Consider the following 26,389-nt stretch of genomic DNA (forward strand, 5'->3'; position numbering starts at 1 on the left):
AGTTATTTCTTATCTTCTGCTAGCTTTTGAATTTGTTTCATCTTGGTCCTCTAGTTCTTTTACTTGTGACAATAGGGTGTTGATTTTAGATCTTTCCTCACTTCTCATGTGGGCATTTAGTGCTGTAAGTTTCCCTCTAGACACTGCTTTACATGTGTCCCAGTGATTCTAGTATGTTGTGTCTTCATTCTCATTGGTTCCAAAGAACATCTTTATTTCTGCCTTCATTTCATTATCCAGTAGTCATTCAGGAGCAGGTTGATCAGTTTCCATGTAGTTGTGTGGTTTTGAGTGGATTTCTTAGTCCTGAGTTCTAATTTGATTGCACTGTGGTCCTAGAGACTGTTTGTTATGATTTCCATTCTTTTGCATTTGCTGAGGAGTGATTTACTTCCAATTATGTGGTCAATTTTAGAATAAGTGCAATGTGGTGCCAAGAAGGATGTATATTCTGTGGATTTGGGATGGAGATTTCTGTAGATGTCTATTAGGTCTGCTTGGTCCAGATCTGAGTTCAAGTCCGGGATATTTTTGTTAATTTTCTGTCTCGTTGATCTGTGTAATATCGACAGTGGAGTGTTAAAGTTTCCCACTATTGTTTTGTGGGAGTCTAAGTCTCTTTATAGGTATTAAAAACTTGTTTCATGAATTTGGTTGCTCCTTTATTGGGTACATATATATTTAGGATCGTTAGCTTTTCTTGTTGAATTGATCCCTTTACCATTATGTAATATCCTTCTTTGTCTCTTTTGGTCTTTGTTAGTTTAAAGTATGTTTTATCAGAGACTAGGATTGCTACCCTTGCTTTTTTTTTTTTTTTTTTTTTTTTTTTTTGCTTTCCATTTGCTTGGTAAATCTTCCTCCATCCCTTTATTTTGAGTCTATGTGTGACTTTGCACATGAGATAGGTTTCCTGAATACAGCACAGCGATGGGTCTCAACTCTTTATCCAGTTTGCCAGTCTGTGTATTTTGCTTGGAGCATTTAGCCCCATCAAACTATTTACATTTAAGCTTACATTAAATATTAACATTTAAGGTTAATATTGTTATGTGTGAATTTGATCCTGCCATTTTGATACTAGCTGGTTGCTTTTCTTGTTAGTTGATGCAGTTTCTTCATTGTGTCAATAGTCTTTACCATTTGGTATGTTTTTGCAGTGGCTGGTACTGGTGTTCCTTTCCATGTTTACTGCTTCCTTCAGGAGCTCTGGTAAGGCAGGCCTTTGGTGATGTAATCTCTCAGGAATTGCTTGTCTGTAAAGGATTTTATTTCTTCTTCACATATGAAGCTTAGTTTGGCTGGATATGAAATTCTGGGTGCAATTCCTCAAGGCTCTAGAAATAGAAATACCATTTGATCCAGCAATCCCATTACTGGGTATATGCCCAAAGGATTATAAATCGTTCTGCTATAAGGACACATGCACATGTATGTTCATTGCCTTACTGTTTACAACAGAAAAGACTTGGAACCAACCCAAATGTCCATCCATGATAGACTGGATAAAGAAAATGTGGCACATATACATCATGGAATACTATCCAGCCATAAAAAAGGGTGAGTTCATATACTTTGCAGGGACATGGATGAAGCTGGAAATCATCATTCTCAGCAAACTGACACAAGAACAGAAAACTAAACACCACATGTTCTCACTCACAAGTGGGTGTTGAACAATGAGAACCCATGGACACAGGGAGGGGAATATCACACACTGGGGCCTGTTGGGGGTTCGGGGTATAGGGGAGGGATAACAGGGGATGAGGGGATTGGGGAGAGATAATATTAGGAGAAATACCTAATATAGGAGATGGGGGGATGGATGTAGCAAAACACCATGGCATGTGTACACCTATCTAACAATCCTGCATGACCTGCACATATACCCCAGAACTTGAAGTATAATAATAATAAAAAATAAAATTTTCAATATACAACTATAAGTATAATAACTGACACAGGCAGGGGGGATTAATTAATGATAAAATGTTCAGAGAAATATTGTTAGTATATAGGATATTTATACTGTTTCAAACCACTTTCCAAATTAATTATAAATAAGGTATCTTTACAAGCAACAGAGCTCCTAGACCCCTCCTTAAACAAGTAACCATCCTAGTATCACAACAATGAAGGTGAAGACACTGGGCCTTCTTTACCTGCAGATGGGCTGAGGTAGGAAGCTCAGAGCATTGACTCTGCAGTGTTCCTGGCAAAATGTTTAGGCTGAATTTAATCATGAGGACATTTTGACTTCAGAATGCAGAGCTTTGAGCCAGACAGCTGACCTGTCCTCTACAAACAAGTCCATGTCACCACCATCAATGACAACAACCAAAAGAGGAAGAGATATTTGGGGTTCAAAATGACTAAAAAAGCATAAGCTACATAGTTTTTACTCTTTTTGAAACCAAAATGTCTCTTCTTTTCTATTGTGTTTTTGGTGGTGACATGGACTGTTTGAAGGAGACAGGTCAGTTGTCCTGTTCAATGTTCTACATTCTGCAATTGTCTGAGGATTACCTCCTGTGGAACTCAGGCTAAGCGTTTTCAGCAAGAACATGGCATTCTTTGCCATGAACAATACTCTAGCCTGGCAGAGTCTCAGGTGATATGCTGTCTTGTCCCAGTGGCTCCAAACTTCTGTTCTCTACAGGATGGAGAGGAGCAGGGCTAAGGCCTGTCAATGCTATGTGTCCATCTGGGAATTGGTCTCTCTAGGTGTTGATCACAATTGGATGGGGATGAACCATAGCTTCTCAAATCAAAGGAGGCTGGTGGGTTGAAATCATCAAGAGCATTCTGTGGTCTAAAATTCCATCTTCAGCAAAGGATCCCAGCAGTGTCATTGTGTTTGGACTTGAACTTGCTTTGCTGTTTTAGTTCTTTTCATCAAGTGCGAAAGGTACTTTTTGTGACATGCTTTCAACCACTGCATCCTTCCGGCAGCATTATTTATCTGTAGGGGAGAGATAGAATAAAATAAAATGAGCATTTTTGTCAGGTCCTCCTGAAGGTTGAATCTGAAGGGATTGTTAAGTGGAGGGATGCTATTCAAGGGGCAAACCAATCTCCTTCTAGGAGCATGAGCTGAGGGGTGAGCCTTGGGATGGCTGAATGGGGAAGTGTCATCCACAAAAGAAAAGAAAACACCCCAGAACTTCCCTGATTTTCTGGTCAACCTGGTTGCAGGATATAGGGACCCCGCCTGTGCCCAACCAGCAGCCGGGAACATCACACTTTTTCCTCCTGATCCCCTTTTTCTGGAGCAGAATAATGGCTTTTCCTCCCAGTTAGGATGTGCTCAGCATCAATCATGCATGCTCAGACACAGAGGCTGTAGAAGGAGAGGACATTTTACAGAGAGATCCACTCCCTTACAACTCCATGACCCAGTCTTCTATGGAGAGTCGGGAGGGCCATGGGAAGAACTCTGGATATAATGAGCAGCAGGAACCTCAGACAACATCCATGACCACTTCCACCTTTTAAAACCGAGGAGTAGTGATGCCACTGGGATACAATTGAACTAAGGCCACATGACTTGCTATTGACAACCCAGGAATTAGAGACTACTAACTAAGGCCCTTTCAATAAAGATTGGAGGAAGCAAGAGGAAAGGCTCCCATCTGGAGGTCTCAACAGTCATGAGAGGCTGTTGGGTTACCTTGGCTAGGACAGAAATAAGGTTTTGCAAAGAAATATAATGTCACTGCTGCTTGTTTGGTTGGTTAAAAATAAAAAATAAAAATAAATATAAGTATTCTTCCAAAGGGGATCAGGAAAGAAAGAAATTTTTTTAAAAAGAGACTCAAAATGGAGTTAGCAAAGAGAGAGCGGGGACTGTAACCACAACCCAACTTAATTTCTGTACTGCTCTGAAGTTAATTCCACACCTAGCTATACCTTAAGGCATTTCTGGAAACATTAGTTTGTGTTGTACTACATTCTCCCCTCCCATGTATTGTTCTTCCCAAGTATATTTCGGGAAAGGTTTCTTTTTTAACATTCTGTGCCAGTGTCAAGAGTGGCATAAAGAAGTATTCACGTGCAATATCTTGTGAAAGTTCAGTCTTGATGTGTTATTGTCTTCTCGTCAGGAGAGTGAGACCTATGAGGTCTCTTTGGTGGTTTGGTGGAAGGACAACAATTGAACAATAGCAAAATGTTCACATTGCAGTGATGAGTCAGTTAGTGGCTATAAATCAGTTTGGGAAAGTGTAAACTGAAAGTTTTATCTTAAAATGCAAAAGGAAATATAAATTCCCCGTTATGTAATATGGAAGGTAGTACTTCCATACATTAGGTGTTAATGTAACCGCTATTTCTCACTTTATCTTGTATTCAAAACTGAGCAAGTGAGCCTCAAACAGAGGTGAAAGGCCTAATCTATTAATTTTCTTGTTTTTCTTACTGATTCTTTATATGCTGTAAAAACAGTACTACTGAGAGGATAATACAGATCCCATCAAAGGCTAATGGATGCTCAGCCATTTCTGTGGAGTAGCCACACATACGGGGCACTTCCATATTGGTAACCTCAGGTCATAGTAGACCAATGGTCCTTCTCATCTTTAGCCACTTATTACAATCACCTGGGAGGGTTTTCTTTTAATTGCATTTTAGGTTTGGGGGTACATGTGAAGAACATGCAAGATTGTTGCTTAGGTACACACATGGCAGCATGATTTGCTGCATTCCTCCCCTTCACCTATATCTGGCATTTCTCCCCATGTTATCTCTCCCCAACTCCCCACCCCCCGTTGTCCCTCCTGTTTCCCTCCAACAGACCCCAGTGTGTGATGCTCCCCTTCCTGTGTCCATGTGTTCTCATTGTTCAACACCAGCCTATGAGTGAGAACATGTGGTGTTTGATTTTTTGTTCTTGTTTCAGTTTGCTGAGACTGATGTTTTCCAGGTTCAACCATGTCCCTACAAAGGACACAAACTCATCGTTTTTGATGGCTGCATAATATTCCATGGTGTATATGTGCCACATTTTCCCTGTCCAGTCTATTATCAATGGGCATTTGGATTGTTTCCAGGTCTTTGCTATTGTAAACAGTGCTGCAATGAACATTCGTGTGCATGTGTCCTTATAGTAGAATGGTTTATAATCCTTTGGATATATGCACCTGGGAGGGTTTTAAAACCACAGACACCTAAACCACACTGCAGGCCATTTAAGTGAGAATCTCAAGGTGTGAGTTCAAGGCATTGATCTTAACTGAAATCTCACCAGGTGTTTATTACATGGCAGCAGGATTTAGAGATACTGAATGCACCAACCCAATTTCTCATCATTTTCTGTTCTTTCTCCATTTATCACATGAGTGGCTTTGTTCCCAGTGGTTCTATGGATTTTAGTCTTCTCTCTGACAATTTCAGTGAAATCTCTCTTTTGTCAACTGAGCTGGGCCAAAGGAAAGATTGTCCTATAGATAGATTTTAGTCTGTTATCTTGTGTATGCATAAATCTTGTGGAGTCACGTTCCTCAGATTTAATTTATAAAATGCTCTCATATGCACTAGCCTCAAGATTCACCTGAGTTGCATTTTAGACTTAACTGAACTTGTAGAAGAAGTGGAAATGGGAATAAATAGGAGAGAGATTAGAATGGTGTACCTCATGATGTATGCAGTTTTGAAGTCCCGCCCTCTGCATGTACTTTTGGAGTGTTGTTCCTTTAGAATGTCATAAATGTCCTCCAGTTAATATTAGCTCAAATGAGTCCATGAGGTAAGAATGCTGAGTTCCTGGCAACTCCATCTACATTGGACAATTCTGCATATCTGGGGCTAAAGACAAACCTGACTCCAGGCCAGTAGGGAACTCCCACCTGTGACCCAGGTTCTAATTTAGTCTTCTAAGTGGGGCCTTTTGCTCAGTTTTAACAGTTCTCATTTAAAGGAAGAAGTGAAGATTAAGGGTTGACTTAGTTGGGATGCTTAAAAGCAGACGCAAGAGGAAAACCTATGTGTAAATGATGTATTAAAGCCATGCTCCCTGCAGAAAGCAACAATGGAGTTGGGGATACAGGGAGGAAAGGTAAAGTTCCCAAGACAGTGCGCAATTCTGGCTAAAGAACCCTGTGTTCAGCAGCTTAAACTATGTGCTTAGATGAGGACAAGGAGCCCCAGCTTTCTTGTGGCCATGAGAGCGACTCTCAAAACAGCAGAAGAAGAAATAGAGCAGAGTTCAGAGAGCAAAGGGGAGATGGAGACAGAAAGGGCCTTGCAGGGTAGGAGCCTATGGGATGGAGATAAGACCAGACAGAGGTTACAGCAGCTGCTGGAGAGAACAAATGGAAGAGAAAAAGCAGTGGGAGAGTGAGCTGTCACCATAGACAGAGAGAAATAAGAAGTGAGTGCAGCTCAGAGCCATAGAAGTGATTACCTCTGCACCCTGAGTGTGAAGGCCAACGGATCCACTTGCTGTACAACGGAAGTTTTCTTTTAAAAATCTTTGGTTTCGGGACACTTGAAGCATGAATGTTGCCAATGACTTGATGCTCTTGTGTGTGGTCTGCTGAGCCTTCGATTGAATCATCTTCCAGCTGTGGAGCATTCTTCATCCCAAAGGAGAGCTCTGAAACCAGCTCTGAAAATAAAACAACAGCCAATGGCATCCACTGCATTTATGATCTTACTGTAACTTTATATTCCATCCAAAGGACATCAAATCAGGAATGTGGCCTTGGACAAGAAAGTCCAAAGTGTGAGGGGAAGCCAATAGAGTGACTTTAACATGTTCTTTTTTGTTGATCTTTCTTACATTACTCAGTACTGACAAGTTTGCCAGGAGGCAAAGGCACTCTGGATTCACAAAAATATTCAAGAAACACAGGATTAAGAAACACAAATAACTTTCATGTAGATAAGGCAAAATCAAGGAAATCCCCCTGTATGTAGTCTGTGCTTTGGGGAGGGAAGAGATTAAAAAAATGAAAGTTAAATCAGAGCTGAATTCAAACAGGAGATGGGGATGGAAGGGCCTGGCAGGGTGGCAGCCCATGGGACACAGAGGTGAGACCAGGCAGAGGTTACAACAGCTGATGAGAAAAGAACCAGGGAAGACTAAACCTGGAGAGTTTATGAAAGTTGCATCATTATATGATCTACTGATATATATATACCCTATGTGGCATACACACCAAATATACATAATATATATCACAAATGACAACAATGCATATATCTGTGCATATTAATCTAAAAAATTATATAGAGATTTGGGTGATATTAAATGTAACATTATAATCACTGTTCTGGGTACATTGAAATTGGAAAAAATATTAGAAAATGAGAAGAATGAGAAAGAAAAGGTGTGGGAGAAACAAATGACCTTTAGACAGCAGGAGAAATCACCAGGTGAAGGAAAATATGAATGAGACAAAAGCATTCACTCTGTCCTCTTACCTGAAGCCTAGTTCAGGCTCTGGACTCCAGGGAAAGTGAGTGTGTGAGCCAGTGTGGTGAGTCTTGGCTGGGGTGTGAGAATCCATAGAGAAGAAAAGGAGATTCCAGTGGGAAAAAATCAGTTTAAATAAGTTATCACAGCACATGTCAGGGGCTGTGTATCCCCTGACAACTACTGAGCACCTTCCATGTGTCCTCTCCAGGGACCCAGATAGTGCTTGTTACCTCATGTGACCCTCCCTCCTCCTGAGAACAAGGGTTCCCTCATTCCTCAGCTGAGGACATCGCTTGACAGATCAGCCCCAGGGGCTCCAGGAGGAGATACTGAGTGGAACGGAGAGTGAGAACACGACCCAGGGTTTTAAGGAAATCTGAGCCAAAGTGGATCCCTGTGAAATGGAAACTGAGGACATGGCTGTGGACATGAGTGGAGATGATGAACTAAATGGATCTTCATAAAAGAGACTGATGTGAACATTTTCCATGTGGAAGTTGCCCTTTTATTTCAAAAAGAGCAGAAAAAAGTAGCAGCAGCACCTGGACATGTCAGGAGACTGGCTGTGGGTCCAGGATTTACACTGTTACTGAATGTACCTCATAGTTTGTTATTGAAAGTGCCTGATAGGGGACAATTGGCTTTATGAGGGATGGGGAAGGAGAGGAAGAAAACTGGCAGAAGAGTCTTTGTGAGAAAGGAAAGGAAGAGGGTTCTCTAGAAAGCAGAGAGCTTCACAACTGCTCTACCTCAGAGGAAACACCACTGTGAAGTCACTTTCCAAGTGTAAATTTGTCAGAAAAATAAAAGGATTAGATAACAGCCATTTATAGGTCTATTGGGCAATTCTTATTGAATCAGGCCCTTTGAAAATTACAATAATATTCTCAACAATGATGACAAGTAGATATTACTTTTCAGGTATCTCTGATGAGCTTAAACAGATATTTAAATACCAAAAAGACAAAAACCTTGGCCAAAGTGAAAAAGCAGAAAGTGGCAAACCAGGGACCTCAGAGAAAAATTACATCCTAAGCCCCAGGCTCTTGCTCACCTCATCGGGCTGGAGATTTGTGGATTTCAACTTGACCCTGAGGGAGGATGGAAAGGCCCCATTCTCTCCTCCACCCACAGCACCATGACCACCAACACCTGGATTACAAAGCTTCCAATTCCCCTTTCCTTCCTTACCTTGGAAGGCCCACTGGTTCTCAGAATCAGCCTTGGCCTTGAAGCTGCAGGTGGTGGAGGAACGGCTCTTCCTGACTAAGCCATTCCCACAGTTGAACCCTTGATCCAGCTGTAGTCGCAGACAATTGGGCACCAGGGTTCTTGCTGCAACTGTGCCTGTGAAGTCTGCACCTCTGACAGGTGGTGGCTCAAGTCTCCACTCCAATTCCTTTGGGCACAAGCTGCCTGGGTGGAAGCTAAAAGGAAAAGAGGCTTCAGTAGGAATAATCTCAGTTTTTCCTTTGTTAAGCACACCCAGGACACCCATCCCTGATGTCCCTGCCTCTCAGTAAAGCCACCCAGTGACCTGGGCCACACAGACAGACATCATGTAAATGCAGGTGATGTCACCATTCCTGTCTGTGCCTGGGGATGCTGACAGGGCAGGTGCTCAGACTGGGGTGTCCCTGAAGTGAAAAACCCCTTCTCAGCCCAGAGGACTTTGGATCGTCCAACAAGGTCATGGCGATCATTCTGTTATTATTCATCTCTTTCTTGTGGCCCAGAGGGAAAGTTCTAGACAGCTCTCAGAGTATAGAAGAGTAGAAGCTGTTCTCCACACACAGGGGCATAAGAGCAGGGGCAAGAGTTTGAGCTGCAAGGCTTTGAGAAAGAACCAGGAAAAGTGGGGCTGGGATTATACAGACAAAATATGAAGAGTGGCAAACTTCTCAGGGTTCTGGGATGTTTTGAATTTCCCGTTGCCTATAATGGTTTAACCCTCTCTCCAAATCCTTATTCTCTACAAGGTTTCTCTAAGTTTTCTTAAAAATGCCTCCACATATAAGTTCTCCCTCCCTGCTTTCTCTGATTGTGCCATCTCCACTCTAGCAATTGTCTTAGCAGTTTTATTGCCCCAAAGCCCAGTTCTTACCATGTTTTACTCTGCATCTGAATACTTTATCTCCACCTTCCACTACATGACTGTCCCACTCACCCTGCCTCCGTGCTCCTTGTAAATTCTGTCCCATGATTCTATGCAGCCCACCAATCGTTCATACAGATTCTTCCCTGGAGCCATGCTGGCCCCTCCATGGCCCTGCCCTGCCTCAGGTACCATCCAGCTTCATGGTCTTTGTCCAGGAGTCTTTTTCTCAGCCTGGTGTGGCCTCCCTAGTTGCTCAGGACACACTTCACTAATCATTAACCATCAGCCACTTAGGATACTCTAATATTTTAAGATAGTTCATATTGGGCAAAAGAGAAAAACATCCTGAAATGACAAATCTGGCTGATGAAGACTGGGGAAACAAAACTCTCCCTTTCTGATTCTCTGCACTTGCTATTTAAAATCAAGCTATGGGAATGTTTTTAATTATCACTTAATTTATGTCACTTTATCCCTCTTTTCTAAACTGCTGATTCTTATTAAACTTATACTTTATTCTTTGCAATTGTAGGAGTAAAGGGACAACAGTTTTTCAAACTTTTGAAGTACTGTAGTATTGTTCTTTGGGCAGGTGGGGGAAGCCATCAATGAGAGCAAGTGATAATTTAGGTTGTATTCTCCTTGAATTCTACCAAGTCTCTGTGTAGGGATAAGATGGGTGGGGCAGATCACCTTTGACACAGCTGCTGGGGTCAGGGCTATGCACTGTGCACACTATTCACACATTATTGTCAGACCCCTGTACACACTATTCACACATTATTGTCATGAAGCCACACACAGAATGCTTCCTTGTGTAATTCAAAGGGTGCATTCATTCATCTCAGCCCATCTGTGTGGATGAATGTGGCTGCTCCTGGCCCACATTCCTGATGCCCTGGCAGGGCTGACTTATATCACAGGCATCTGACTTCTGAGGCACATGTCTGAGCATTCCCCTTCCTTCTCATGGGAGCCTGTTTTGGCTCCCATGGCTTGGGTGTTCCTGAGATGGAGCCCCACAGCTTTACAGGGGCTCAAGATTTCCAAAATGAGAGTTGAAACCCCGAAGACAGGGGCTGGCTAGGGACTAGGACCTTTCATCCCCTGAGTGCTTTTCCAGGGAGAGCCTACTATTGCTTTAGGCCTCCCTGGAGGGATTGGAGGAACTGCTGACTGCTCACAGACAAAGAACACAGACGTAGTCCTTCTTGAGAAATCTGTGACAGTGACTACTGGACTTCTTTATATCACAACAGCAACTTTTCTGTTTCAACTTAAAATTATTCCAAAATAATTTCAACAATGAAAAAAAGGGTAAGAACCCTTCTTGGTTCAGTCCCTGACAGGTCCCTTCACAGAGAAATGACAGTGACTGGGCCATGGAGTCAGGCAGACATGGGGCTGACATTCCAACCAGTACTAGTCAGGGCATGCTGGGCAAGCGAAGGAAACTTTCCAAGCCTCAGCATCTTCAGCTCTTACAGGGAGCCACTGGCCACTTGAGAGTGTCCTTTGAGCACTGAATGGGTTATAGCAGGACAGAGCTTCTTTGGCAAGAAGCAGGGCTTAATGCCCTTTCTGCTGCTTCATCCTCTTCATGCTCTAACCCTGCAAGCGGATGCTGACCCCGCTGGTGAAGTGCACTCCTTCCCCGCTGCTGCTTCTCCATCTCTCCATCTTCTGCTCCTGGCCTTTCCTGGCACGGGGCCCGAGCTCTGAGCTCTTGCACTTTTCTAGGGTGCCATCCTGCTCCTCCACATCAGCCTGGGGCAGTGAACATGGGCTTTTCCTCTGGCTGCTGGGGGCCCGGGCCGTCCGGGTCAGTGTGGCGGGCGACAGCACAGCTCCTGCCCCAGTGAGGGGCCGGCAGGTGCAGCCCGGTAGGCTGGTGTGGGTGCCGCCTGGAGGTTCGTGCGGCGCCCCCTGGAGGCTTGTATGGGTGCCGCCTGGAGGTTGGTGGGCACCGCCTGGAGGCTGGTGTGGCGGTTGATCGTGCCCAGCGCCCTGATCGGGGCTTCCTGGCTGGGTCGCCACTGCTGCCTCCCGGGACTGCGGGGCGGTGTTCCACTGGCTGCATCTTGTTGCAAGGCGCCTTTGCTCCTCCGGAAGTTAGGGGAGCAGCTGCAGAGGCCTCTGCTGCTCAGGTGGCCATATTCCTCGCGGGGGGCCTCCGGGCTTTCGCCTCAGGCCGCCCACCTCACTCAAGCCACCGCAGCCTCTCCCTTCCCTTGGCGGGAGGTGGCGATGGAGCAACTTCCAGGCACGGGGCAGCCGTCGCCCCCACAGCAGCCAGTGGGGCGGAAGAGAAAGATGCCAGGAAGCAGAAGATCGCCGACCGCCGGAGGGTCGTCCCCGGGGCTGCCCCCCATGGTTCCTGCCTGGGAGCAGCTACCGGGTCCCTCCCTGCCATGTTGCACCCCGTAAAGCTCTAAGGTCCTGCAAGGAGGGACACTTTCCTCCTCACTGTGAGTCTACAAACTCGGGGCCAGGTATTTTCAGCATATTCTTAAATAGGAAGCTTCGGTCAAAGGTTGATGATGGAACCACTCTTACTGATTATTGGCCGCTGATCATGAGAACATATGAACAGAAAAGAAGAATATTTATGAATAGGTTCCAAACTTCGGAGGGATCAAGTAGGGAGGAAAAACAAACGCTTCCACCCTCCTCTGTTCACAAGAGTGTGCTTTACCCAATCGGTGTAAATTATAGATAACTTATGAAAAAACGTTTCTTAAATCTAGAAAACAAAACAAGGGCGGGCGCGGTGGCTCACGCCTGTGATCCCAGCACTATGGGAGTCCCTGGTGTGGGGAGGGAGGGAGGGAGGGGTGGGGATCACCAGAAATCAGGAGCTTTCCACCATCCTGGCCAACAAGGTGAAACCCCGTCTCTACCAAAAATACAAAAATTAGCTGGACGTGATGGCGAGCACCTGTAGTCCTAGCTAGTTGGAACTACAAGTACATCCACTTTCCTGAGGCAGGAAAATCGCTTTATCTCAGGAGGTGGAGGTTGCAGTGAGCAGAGACCGCGCCAGTGCACGCCAACCTGGGCAACAGAGTGAGACTCCATCTCAAAAAAAAAAAAAAAAAAAATCGACAAAGTTTGAATTGTATGGGGTAAACCAGCTGGGATGGTATAGCTGAAACATTGTATGGGGTAAACCATCATATAGATTATGGGCACAGATATAGGTATGGATATATTAAAATTGCTACTATAACATTCTAATATATTCCAAATGGAAAGATCCCTAAGTTTTGAATTATGATTGGAAGTCTATTTTTATTTACTAAATCCCTTGTTATGTCCTGTATGATAAAATCTAAGTTTCACTGTATAAAATCACTAAAAGTTTTTGACAGTCTGATTCCAAACTACCTTTCTAAATATGTCTGGCTATGCATATTTCTCCAAAATACTATGAACTTGCATATATCTGTTAGTAATAATTTCTCTGCTGTTCCCACCCCATCTCAGCTTAGGAATACAATATTTATTTCTAAGCACAAATATTGTTTCTGCAAATTGTTCTACTTCAAGGCAGAAGTAACCATGGCCCTTCTAAACCCACACTGCACATCATGGTCTTTGCTTAAGTGGGTCTCACCCTTGCCAGTGTTGTGAAATGTTCAAGCTCAGAACTTTAGCTTAAAACCCTCACTTAAAATCCTGACTTAACTAACAACTTATTAGGTGTTTGATTTTGGACAAATTACTTCAACTAGATAAGTTTTACTTTCCTTATTCTAAATGAAGAGTTTGTTTTTTATTAAAGATGTTGCAAAAAATAGATAAGGTGAGTCCCATCAAATGCACATTACATTGTTCATTATAAGCAAATTATATCAGTTAGTTTTTTAAAAAAATTTTATGGCAAAGTCAGCTTTCTGAGACAGCATCACTATGTAATCTAGTAGATAAACAATTATATATATAATAAGGGAATATATTTTCAAACATTTTTGAATCCATATTTTCAATTTGTTTCATTTGTTTGAAGAAAATAAGTTCCATGGTATTAGCATCTCCTTCAATCACCAAGTATGAGGTTTTCCAAGATTGGGAGACTTTTTATAAGTTCAATTCCCCATATTTATTATCTTTCATTTGTTCAAAGACAAAAGAGAAAATTTCTTCTGCCCTTTCCAAATTCAGCAACATTAGTAAACTAAAGCAACTCCTCCACTAATGGACCAAATTCAAATTCCTTATTTTACTGACTGTTTAATTCCTGAAAAATTATGCCACCTGCTTACTTAGTACAGCATTCCATTAACTCATTTTGATCATACGGAGACTGCAAGTGCCATGTAAATAGGGAGTAGGCATTTCTCCAGAATATTTCCTCGCAGCATATTCTGTGCTCTCCGGACACTTTCAACCAACCTTTGGCTTGATAGTTGTTTAGTAGTAGGCAGCAAAACTGGTAGCATAAAGTAAAATCGCTAAAAATAGGGAAGAGCAACAAGCAAAAGTTAGCCAGTAATAAGAAGAAAATTTGCCTAGAATCTGGAAATTTAACAGGTAAAATGTTACCTCAGTTTACTTCCCTAAAGACTAAATCAATACATCATATAATGCTGTTCATGTGTAGTGAGTTGCATCTTCTTTGATCAACTTGTTTATAACAATACACTTCAGTGTGTATTGTTTATAACAATACACAAATTATAGACATGTATTCAAATGTTTAACAAAAAATAATCCTAAATTTCCATGATCTAAATTCATCAATATACTGCCATTTTTGGACTTTTAGAAAATATGCATCATGTGTCTTTTATCATTTTTTAAATTGACAAATTAAAATTGTATATATTTATGGTGTACAACATATTTCAAAATATATATAGTTTAACCATTATACACATATTAATTCAAGCTAATTAATTTGTATATTAATTAGCATTAATACATATATTAATCCAAGTTGATTAATAGCTGTATTACTTCACACAGTTATCATTAAATGTGATGAAAATACTTAAAATCTACTCTCGTCAGTTTTCACATATACAATATATTTTTATTAACTATGGTCACCATATTGTACAAGGGATCTCTTGAACTTAACTGAAGTTTTGTATCTTTTCAACAACATCTCTCCAATCACCTATTCTGCTACCTGCTCCTTAGACCATACCTCTTGATTGTCTCATATTTCAGGAGTATTCAGGAACCATTTCATTACATTCATCCAGATTTTCCCCTAGCTACCTAAACGATCTTTGGTTCAATTATTTCTAAAATAACAGACAAAATTGTGTGTATCTGCGATGTACAACATGATGCTTTGAAGTACATATAAATTGTGGAATGGCTAAAGTTTGCTAATTGACATATACATTACTTCATACAGTTATTTTAGTGGTGAGAACACTTTCATTCACTCAGCATTTTCAAGAATATCATATATTATTAACTATAATCACCATGTTGTACCATAGATATCTTAATCTTGCTCCTCCTATCTTTTTTTTTTTTTTTTTGAGAATACATGGACACAGGGAGGGGAGCACTACACACTGGGGTCTGTTGGGGGTAATAGGGGATGGACAGTGGGGGATGGGAAGTTGGGGAGACATAGCATGGGGAGAAATGCCAGACATAGGTGAAGGGGAGGAAGGCAGCAAATCACACTGCCACATGTGTACCTATGCAACTATTTTGCATGTTCTTCACATATACCCCCAAACCTAAAATGCAATTAAAAAAAAAAAGAATGTACCCAGGATGAAAATGCCTCTCATGTCCCTGAAGCTGCACCATTCCTGAAACTTGCCTCCAGCAAAAAGGAGATGATAGGCCTAAGGGCCTTTACCCATTACATATTTCTACTTTTTATCTCAATTATTTGGTCCATGCTTCACATTTTATTTCTTGTATTCAATCTTTTTTTTTTTAACATCAAGAATAATATAAAAGTGTTTATTGGTGGGTGGCATATCAGTCAATAGGTTGTAGGGAGAGAAATTCAATAGAGAGTAATTGTGGGCAGCTATGTCAGCTCAAAGTTTAAACATTTTTTTTTTTTTAGAGGAATGTATTGAGTAGAGGTGAGGAACTAGGATGTTGAAAAGTAAAAAAAGGAGAGAAGGAGAGGAAGAAAGAGGAAAAAGAGGGAGAGAGAACAGGAATATTGCTTCATTCTAAAAATGGGTATTAATAGTGGCCGATCAATATTTTGTGTATTTAGAATGGAGAACTCTATAAATATTTATTGAGTTTACCTGTTCCGGATCTCAGTTGAAGTCCTGGATATCCTTATTAATTTTCTGTCTTATAAATTAATATTTGATACATGTATACAATATACAATTATCCAATCAATGTAAGTAGCATATCCATGACCTCAGACATTTATCATTTTTTTTGGATTGAGAAATTTGAGAATCCCCTCTTCTAGCTCTTTGAAAATATTCAACATATTGTTGTTAACTATAGCTTCTATGTTGCTACAGAACACTAGAATTTACTTCTATATAGCTGTAATTTTGTATCTGTTACTCACTGGCTGTTCACCCTCTCACCTTCCTCACCTCCAGTAACCACTCTTCTACTTTCTAATTTTATAAGATGGATAGGAGCAGAAGGCAGACAAATCCGAGGCAGTTGGGGCAAGTCCTCGGTGAAACCTAGCCTTTAAGTCAAAGACAGTTTAAAGCTTAGCTAACAGTTCTAATAAATCCATGCACCACATTGAGAACCTCTTTTCCTGTTTCATGTGCTTTCCTCTGTTTGATCCCCACTCTTTGCCTATTTGACATACAGCTGCCATTCCCTAATTGGTTTTATTACACGTTTGTGCCCACCCTTCATTAGTGTTTTTGTGTTAGCCTCTTTTGCACACTCACAAATCAATCAGCTTGTAATTCCTCATTCTGAGCCCATAAAAGCCCGGGACCCAGCCACACTGAGAAAAAGAACACCCGACTTCAGGTGGGGGACCAGCCCTGAGTCCCTTCTCTGTGGATAGCTGCTTTCTCACTCAATAAAGCACTTCTCCCTCCTCACCCTCTGGTTGTCAGTATAATGTCATTCTTCTTGGATGCAGGACAAGAATTTGGGACCATGACAAGTGTGGGTATGAATAAGGCAGTAACACTGTAGGTCTCCACCCCATCACCCCTGGGGGGTGTGAACTTAGTAGCTGCCCCATGTGATGGGAAGCAGCAGTGAGGCCAGACCAGCCCCAGAGCCATGGGCCAGAGTTGGGCAACAGGACTGACAATGTTGTTAACATGCCCCTATTCATCAAGCTGCAGATTGAGGAGCTAAAAGAGCTGTTAGCATGTTGTAACACTCTCTCTGGGGCTTTGGGCTCATGGGCATTCCTGTTTGGGAACCATCACGTTCCTTTCATCTGAACTCTGAAGTCCACCACAGGAGTCACTGGTGACACATGGTCTAGCCACAAACCCTTCTCTGAACCCACTCTTGCCAGCACTTAGAACAGCCAGCCTTGCCCTCTTGCTCACACAGTGGCTGAGTGCACAGTCCTGGTGGCCACAGGATCGACCCTGGAGCACAAGCACAGGCACAGCCTGGCTGGCTGAGTGGGCAGGTGCCTTCTGTGGCAAGCTCAGGCCTGAGTAAGGCCCAGGAAGGGACCAGCTGCAAAGGTCTCTGACTGGCAAAGTGGCACCAAAAAAATTGTGTCAAGATCAACTTGTTTTAGATTCCACATACCAATACTATCCTGTGATATTTGTCTTTCTATGCCTGGCTTTTTTCACTTAACATAATGTCCTCCAGGTTCATCCATGTTGCTGCAAATGACAGAATACACTATCTTTGACAGTTTGAAAGTATTTACTATCAATAGTATGATCAAAAGCATATCATTTGCATTCCAAAGTTGTTGCCAAATTTGATTGAAACAGTAATATTTCATGCTTATCTATAGCACAGAATATAAAATGCACTCCTTATTCCACTATGAAACATAACAACTTTTATAAACTATGATGGTGTCTTCAGAAAGTCACTCATAGACTCTACATTCAAAGTTACAAATAGTTTATAGTTTGAAGATTAAAAATTATAATCTATATATAGAGATAACAATAATTTATAAAACCTAAAGATCAATTTTCCAGGTTTGCTTCTAATACATAAAATCAGCATTGTTCATTAAATTACAGACCTGAATTTCTAAATCAAATATTTTGCATAAGGACCAAGAATATTTGTAGTAGAGCTACTGTAGAAATAAGTATTATTTTACCTATTAAACTATTATAGTTGACATATTAAATAAAACATTAAATATTATGTCCATATTATGAATAATATGCTGTAATTATGGAAAAATAACTTGTACTTTATATAATGTCCTACTAGATCTTAGGTTCTTAGATTGTTATTAGAAAGCATTATTGAAAATGGATTAGGGTCATAAATATTATAAACTGAGGTTCTGCCATTGCCCTTTTTTTATTATTTAAACTCAGATAATTAGGCAAAGTTGGATATATGTTCTGCTGTCATAAGAAGCAGGAAAAAAAGGCATCTTTTATACTTACAACCTTTCAATCATATTTTAGGAATGTTGTGAATATACAAAAACACTGAAACCATTACTGAATGAAAGCATAACTCACTATCAAGTGTGCTAAAAACATAGTTTGACAGACATTTCATTTACAAAGGTAATATCAAACAAACTTTCTATCTAATAACAGTGGACTTTATATGTCTCAGTCTCCTCTCATTAACTGTAGAAACATACTGACTTTCCTCACACATTTTGGATCACAATGATCAGTTTTATTACAAGCTTTGCCTCCTTACATCATTTACTTTCCCTTTTTTCTTCTAGAAGATACATCTTTTTAAAGTTTAACTTAATTATAAGTACATTCTTTAGTCTCTTATTATAAATATTGTCTATTATAAACTCATATTCATTTGTTTTCATTTCTTAATAGTGGTAAAAGTAGATAGCATAAAATTCACCATTTGAACCACTTATAAATATACCATTCAGTAGCCATAGATGCATTCAAAATTTAGCATAACCATTGCCACTATTATTTTTCAAGATTTAAAAAATTACCGCAAATAAAAACTCTATGTTCTTTAAGCAATATTCTTCCCTCAACATTCTTCCCTCCTCTCATCCCTAGCAAACTCTGTATTCAACTTTCTGTCTCAATGAATTTGACTAGTCTAGATACCTTATGCAAGTGGAATCGTATTGGCATTTGTCTGATATTTCACTTGGCATAATGTCCTCAAGGTTTATCTATTCTCTATGTAGCATGTCTCAGAATTCTTTTTATTTTTAAGACTGAATAATATTTCATTATATCTGTATACCACATTTTCATTATCCCTTATTCATCAGTGAATTTTTGGGTTTCTTCCATCTTTTGACTATTGTGAATAATGTTGCTAATAATATAGTTTTTTAAATATCTATGTGAATCTATAAAGTGAAAAGAGTTATGCAGCCTAATAATATTGGGTCATCCTAACCATGAAAATGGCTCTCCTTCTTCATAGTTTTATAAGTTTTCTTCAGATAAATCCTGTACATATTTCATTGGATTTATTCCTAAGCATTTATATTTTGATGCAAATTTAAATGCTTTTATAATTTTAATTTCAAATTCCAATTGTCCAATGCTGGTATATACAAAAATGGTTGTCTTTTGACATTTTATCCTGAAAACTTACTATAATAACTTATTAATTCAAAACTTTATCATTGTTTCATTGAAATTTTCCACCTAGACATGCCTTTTTAGATATTTAGAATTTTTAAGGAGATATGAAATTATAAATTATTTCCTATAAGCATTGTTTTTGGTTTTAAATAAGATTGCTTATCGCCCTCATTCAAACTTTTAGCAGACATTTTTGAGTAGTCTCTATCACAACTATAGCTAACACAAATAGCATATGTGAAGTTCAACTACTAGCAAGTGAAGGCAACTTATTTTCCACTAGTCTAGAGTAATTATTAAAATAAGGGAAACTTTGTCTTTTATTTATTAATCTTTGCTTGTTTGAATGTTTGATGTTTACTTTTTAAATTTATTTTTATTATTATTCTTTAAGTTCTGAGATACATGTGCAGAACATGTAGGTTTGTTACATAGGTATACATGTGCCATGGCAGTTGGCTGCACACATTAACCCATCGTCTACATTAGGTATTTCTCCTAATGCAATCCCCCTCTAGCTCCCAAACCCCCAGCAGACCCCAGTGTGTGATATACCCCTTCCTGTATCCATATGTTGTCATTGTTAAACTCTCACTTATGAGTGAGAACATGCAATGTTTGGTTTTCTGTTCTTGTGTTAGTCTGGTGAGAATGATAGTTTGCAGATTCATTCATGTCCCTGTAAAACACAAACTCATCCTTTTTATGGCTGCATAGTATTCCATGCTGTATATGTGTCATATATTCTTTATCCAGTCTATCGTTGATGGGCATTTTGGTTGATTCCAAGTCTTTGCTATTGTGAAAAGTGCTGCAATAAATATATTTGTGCATGTGTCTTTATAATCGAATGATTTATAATCCTTTGGGTATATACTGAGTAATAGTATTGCTGGGTCAAATGGTATTTCTAGTACTAGATCCTTGAAGAACTGCCACACTGTCTTTCACAATGGTTGAAGTAATTTACACTCCCACTAACAGCGTAAAAGTGTTCCTATTTCTCCACATCCTCTCCGGCATTTGTCGATTCCCAACTTTTGAATGATCGCTTTTCTAACTGGCATAAGATGATATCTCATTGTGGTTTTGATTTGCATTTCTCTAATAACCAGTGATGATGAAGTTTTTTTTATATGTCTGTTGGCCACATGAAAGTCTTCTTTTGAGAAGTGTCTGTTCATATCCTTTGCTCACTTTTTGATGGGGTTGTTTTTTCTCTTGTGAATTTGTTTAAGCTCCTTGTAGATTCTGGATATTAGCCCTTTCTCAGATGGATAGATTACAAAAATTTTCTCCCATTCTGTATGTTGCCTGTTCACTCTGATGATAGTTTATTTTGCTATGCAGATGCTCTTTAGTTTAATTGGGTCCCATTTGTCAATTTTGACTTTTTTGCCATTGCTTTTGGTGTTTTAAATATGAAGTCTTTGCCCATGCTTATGTCCTGAATGTTGTTGCCTAGGTTTTTTGGTTTTCTAGGGTTTTTATGGTTTTAGGTCTTACATTTAAGTCTTTAATCCATCTTGACTCAATTTTGTTTAAGGTGTAAGGAAGAGGTCTATTTTCAGTTTTCTGCATATGGCTAGCCAGTTTTCCTAACACCATTTATTAAATAGGGAATCCTCTGTCTACTTTAACAAAATTCTGGATTTTAAAATTTGCTGAAAGCACAACTTATTAATTACAACAAAACTTAATATGATTTATTTTCATTGGGAGTAAACAAGTTGCTAATATGACACATTCTATGTCAACATCAGTTTTGTTCACATCCTTAAGTGTCAATGACCAATTTGGGGATAAAGTTAGTGATAAAGGAATCTAAAATCACTTCATAAATATATCCAAATTTGTAATTAAGTTTTCTGAAATATTATTGTTTTCTACATCTTTTTTTTTTCTTTTGAGACAGTCTCTCTCTGTCTAGAGGCTGGAGTGCAGTGGCACAGTTCAGGCTTACTGGAACCTCTGCCTCCCCAGTTCAAGTGATTCTCCTGCCTCAGCCTCCCTGAGTAGCTGGGACTACAGGCACGTACCACCACATTGGCTAATTTTTTGTATTTTAGTAGTGTAGGGATTTCACCATGTTGGACAGACTGTTCTCAACCCCCTGACCTCATTATCTGCCTGCCTTGGCCTTCCCAAGTGCTGGGATTATAGGAGTGAACCACCACTCACAGTCTATATCATTTCTTAAATGGAGAGAATAATTCCATCTCTGTGATATTCTTGTATCTGTCTTCCTATTTTTAATAGGAAGAATGCCTTTAACTGGGGAAACTCTTCCTTATATTGAATGCCAATAAACAATTCCCATATTCCCTAAGGATAGTTACTTCACTATGTTATCTATAAAACTAAAAATAAAGATGAATAAATTGTGCCTTGCTTCCTTTAACAGACTTGTGGCATGAATATTGCATTCTTCAACAGAAAAGCAAGTTTTAAAATCTTGTCTGTTTCATATCTTCCGGCAACTAAGTCTACATTCTATGATAAATATTTATCTTTGACCTATATATTAATATCCATTATTAAACAACAGGGGACAACCATTAACATAATTAAATTGATGATTGTTAATAACATCAAAAATGTTACTGTTATTTGATATACCTGCCTTGGTAGTATTGGTATCTGAAGTTCAAAGGCATTTTTACTTATCACAGTTTTACTTTGATTTTCTAATATATTACTTTGAACCTTATGAAGTAGCATCTGAGATACTCATTACTTTTGACTACAAATAGCTTCAGAATTGATGGGAAAGCTAATTTAGATGGCACAATTAATAAAAAGTCCTCTTTTAAGACCTCTTGATGACAGACATTAGTTAACAAGAAATGTATGTGTCTTCCTGAATAATATAAAACAGAATTCTACATTGCAATTTTAACTTCCAGAGAAATAAAGATAAAATTGAAGATTATACATTGATTTCTGGCATAATCATATTCAGTGTAAAATAATTTCATATAGTGGAATATGTCTCAGAATAGGTTTAATACTAAAACAATTTCACTTACAGTTGGCAACAAAATAAGAAGTGATGAAAACACAAGTTTTGAGATTAAAACAAAAAAATGGAAAAAAGTCACATGTATATTTATTACCCAGAGCTAATGTAAGACGATAAGGTACTGAATGGCCAATGTCCATATTGAAGGAGGAAGAACAGTAGGGCTTAAGCTAGAACAAGTACACAAGATCCATATGTTCCTAAGCAGTGAGGTTCATTCACTTGATAACATACTTCTGCTATTGCATTATCATGTGCTAATCGTGGCGATATTCTCAAAGCTTCTAATATTCAAAGTAAGTAATTTTAAGTAAAATCAGTAGATAAAAGTTCTAATGTTTTCCTTTTGGGGACCACTATTTTTTATTTATGAGTTTTATTGAGGAACAATTTCTATACAAAGATATTGTATATATTTAATGTATTTGACTTTATAAGTTTAGACAGATGCAAATTTCCATGAAACCATCATCACAATCACAGATATATTCAATACTTCTGAAAGTTCTCTCCTGTTCATTGGTAGAGTGAAGCATGTGGCTGCTGAAGTGTATGGAAAGCGATTAAATTTCTATATTTCTAACTTTTTAAGACTGATTGTAGAAATGATTTAACTATTTTTAAAAGTAGAAAAACTCTTTTTAGCCACAAAATCATGTTTATGCTCCTTTTTTTGGTTGGAAAGGGGGAAATAAAGATGGAAAAACTCTGTAATCATATCAAACAGTTGAATACAAATTTAAAACTCTTGGAATCAGACAAAAATACATAAAATAAACCTGTGGTCTGCCTTATGTAATATTAACTATATAGTAACTGTAGTAATGGTAGAGGTAGTAGTTGAAGTAACATTGATAGAAGTATTCATTGTCATAGTAAAAATAAATATTCTTATTAATAGTAATACTGAATAGTAAATCTCACTTTACTGGAGCTGGAGAAAGCAAAGTTGGATATTATTATTTTTTAAAGATTTTTCTTTTCATATGCCGTGAGATATCTTGACTGTATATTTTCCAAGGTACTTTCCAGCCACATCTCTCAGCCCCTCCAAAAGACTCTGCCAGTCTTTCCAATGCAATAAAAGATGCTGGATTATACTTCTGTCTGCCATCTCTTTTCGAAAGCAATATACTAATGATTTTAATGGTAATACACTCTTATCTAATAAAGAAACACATTTACAAATATCAGAAACCCAGTTTGAAACATTTGCATTAAATTCAACTGAATCAGCATTTTGTGGGTGTTTTTAAAAGGCAGCAGTTTGACTCACGACTTGCTGATAAACACATTTCTGCTGAGGGAAGGGGAAAAGACAGGGAGAGTGAATGCTGCATTTCTCCATTGGCCCCAAAAGTGCTAATTTCACAAAGGGATACATCAAAAGCAAACATGCAATGGTTGTTTCAAAACTTTTACTGCAATGTAACAATGAAGTAAACAGTAATTAGACACCTACCAATTTTTCCCCAAAATGAAACAAAACAAAAAAAATGTAAACAGGAAAATAATTCTGCCTATACTGTCACAGCTTCTCAAATCATGTTAGAAGGGTCTCACATTCAATGATCAAGAAATTTAAAAATGGAAGTAATTATTTTCATTTTAAGAAAAGGTTCCCTTTCTCCCCTCCCACCCCAAGTATTTAACATGAAAGCATGGGCTTCCTTACACATTAATTTTATACTTATATTTGAAGCAGCAACAATTAACCATAAATAATTTGGCATTTCTGTTTACAGTCACTACAAAAATTTTTTAAATTTGACAAAGCCATTATCCAGTGTTGCCATGAAACAGAGACTGTAAATTCTAGGTAGCTAAGATTCTTTCTGAAACTAATGCCAAGTCAAAGAAATATAAAGCAGGACATTACACTAAGTTTCTGGATCTAGTACACTAAAAAGAGTGAAACCTAGGAAAAGTTACTTACTGTTTTACAGAAGAAATAAAGACCTGCAAAAGCTGCTTTTTGGTTGTATAATATTTTACACACTGTGTGGAGTTGCAGCATCTGCTAACTGAAGCAGACATGCACTGTATTTATCCCTGCCCTGTATCCTAGAGCCCTCTTTCCCCGCCCCCAACAATCTACTACCTTATACCAAGTATTGTGGATATGAGCCCAAGTTCATCCCAGACAATTCAGTGAACAAGTTAGTGTAATGCACTGGTGTGAAGTGTGAGATATTAAAGTCACTTTCAATCTTCATCAAAGTTCTGCTGTAGAGGAAAATTGGCAGCCAAATTTTCATTCTTCTCACAAGCAAAATATACTTGGATCACAAGTCCTTCGGGAAATCCTAATGCCTTTAACCTTTCTATAGCTTCTTTTTCCTGAGGCTACATTCCTACTTGAATGTAGTTCATATGACCACTTCCAGCTTCTGCAATTCCTCCACTGCCACCTCCACCTCCTCCTCCTTGACCGCCAGCTTCTTGAACTGGTTCATTTAACATCTGAATAAAACGCTCCTGGTATTGACTAATTTGCTGAAGTAACTGAGGATTCTCTCGACCTATCTGCTGTAGTAACGCTGGGAGCAGGGAAGGATTCTGTTGAATAATTTGTCTCATTATTTACTGAGGCTGATTCTGTAAAAATTCAAGGGGATGTCCTCCAGAACTCGTTGTTGTAGTCGTTGCTGTTGTAGTTGCTGCCGCTGCAGCCCCCGCTGAAGACGGAGGAGCCCCAGCACTAGCTGCTTGAGAGGGGTCAACCACAGCCTGATTTTCTCTATCTCCAGGGATTCCCATTAAAAAATACTCCACTGCTCTGTCAGGGTTGTTGAAACTGCTCTCAGGGCTGCAATTACTTGCTCTCATTCATAGCCCATTGACATGACCTCAGTGACCATATTCTCATAAGACTGACCCGTCACAAGTGCACTTGTTGCATCTTCGTAAAGGTTTGACAGAGAAGAATCTCCTGATGTACTGTCAGTTGATGTTGTCAGCCACTGGTGTCTCTGCTGGCTTTTCTGCAGGTTTCTCTTGTTTAGTCGCACTAGCAGGTGCAGGTTCAGGAGATGCTGTCGCTGATGCTGGAGTGACGGATGTTGGTGTGGAAGTGGGCACCAAAGCAGGGCAGGTGTTGGAGCCTGAGCCACAGTTGTTACCATGGAGGAAGTAACTGCTGTAGTGCTGTCAGGAGCTGACTGCTAAGTTGTAGCTGGTGCTGGTGTTGACACTGCTTTGGATTCGGTCACCATAACCACCACAAAGTTTTTCTCATCAATTTTATATTCTTTGAGAGCAGTATCATCATTGAAGATTTTGCCTATGCTCCCAGCTACTTGGGAGGCTGAGGGAGGAGGATGACTTTAGCCCAGGAGTTCGAGGACACAGCGAGCCATAATCGCACCACTGCACTCTAGCCTGGGTGACAGAGCCAGACCCTTTCTCCAAATAAATCAAACTGCATACATTAATTTTTGACCTGCTACCGGAAAGGCATCTTTCCCCTTTTCAGATTCAATCTTCTCTTTCAGTGCTTTCACCGTCTCCTCGGGGTCAATGTCTATCTTGAAGGTCTGCTGCTGGAGGGTCTTCAGGGTGACATGCATGGTGCCGCCGCGCCGCTCCGCTGCCCGGCCTGTGCCGGGTGCTGACCGCTGGGCGGGGTCTGTGGCCTGGCGGGACCCTGGGGTCGCCTGCGCTCCTCGCGCTGTGGGGAGGAAGGCGGTGGGAGTGGGGGCTTGTCACATTCACCCAGCGGAGGGGACTCTCCCCGAGCCCTTGCTCCGAGCAGTGCCGCTGCTACCGGGACTGCGGCCTTCCCCGCGAGCTCCTCACTGCCGGGCGCCAGCCACTGAGAATGCAGGAGGCGCGAGGGGCTCTGCGAGGCAAGCAAGGAATCCGCTAGCTCACCACAGGATGGTGGCCGCCATCATCGTGACTCCGGATATTATTTTTTAATGATAAAATGCAATTACTTTAAATTTACTAAACAGAGTTACACTTATATTTGACAATTGTTTTTTAATTTTTAAATTATACTCGTATGCTTTCACAACTACTCTCCAAATATATTTTCTTATAAGTAGCCAGGAAGAAATGCAAACTCTGTGGCTTATCATTCAGCAGATGTGCCTTCAACAGTGCGGCAGGGGGTGAAATGTTAACCACGCAAACATCCAGTCTCCCCATCACAACTTCAACATTTTGTA

The 26,389-nt window shown here is 39.9% G+C and overlaps 1 protein-coding gene and 1 pseudogene across 8 annotated transcripts in view; one reads left to right on the top strand and one right to left on the bottom strand.

The window, feature by feature from the left end:
* The window catches only part of LOC128928221 (uncharacterized), a 149,501-nt gene that overhangs the window by 67,307 nt on the left and 55,805 nt on the right, over positions 1-26,389 (top strand). The gene's annotated exons all lie outside the window — the stretch shown is intronic.
* On the bottom strand, positions 802-25,434 carry LOC118143030 (UV excision repair protein RAD23 homolog B pseudogene; annotated as a pseudogene). Its single transcript, XR_013520268.1, has 5 exons — positions 24,154-25,434; positions 13,911-13,969; positions 8,609-8,844; positions 6,401-6,604; positions 802-2,962 (listed from the first exon to the last, which is right to left on the bottom strand). The product of XR_013520268.1 is annotated as a UV excision repair protein RAD23 homolog B pseudogene (transcript).

The sequence above is a fragment of the Callithrix jacchus genome, chromosome 7, assembly GCF_049354715.1.
Source record: "Callithrix jacchus isolate 240 chromosome 7, calJac240_pri, whole genome shotgun sequence".
Lineage (NCBI taxonomy): Eukaryota > Metazoa > Chordata > Mammalia > Primates > Cebidae > Callithrix > Callithrix jacchus.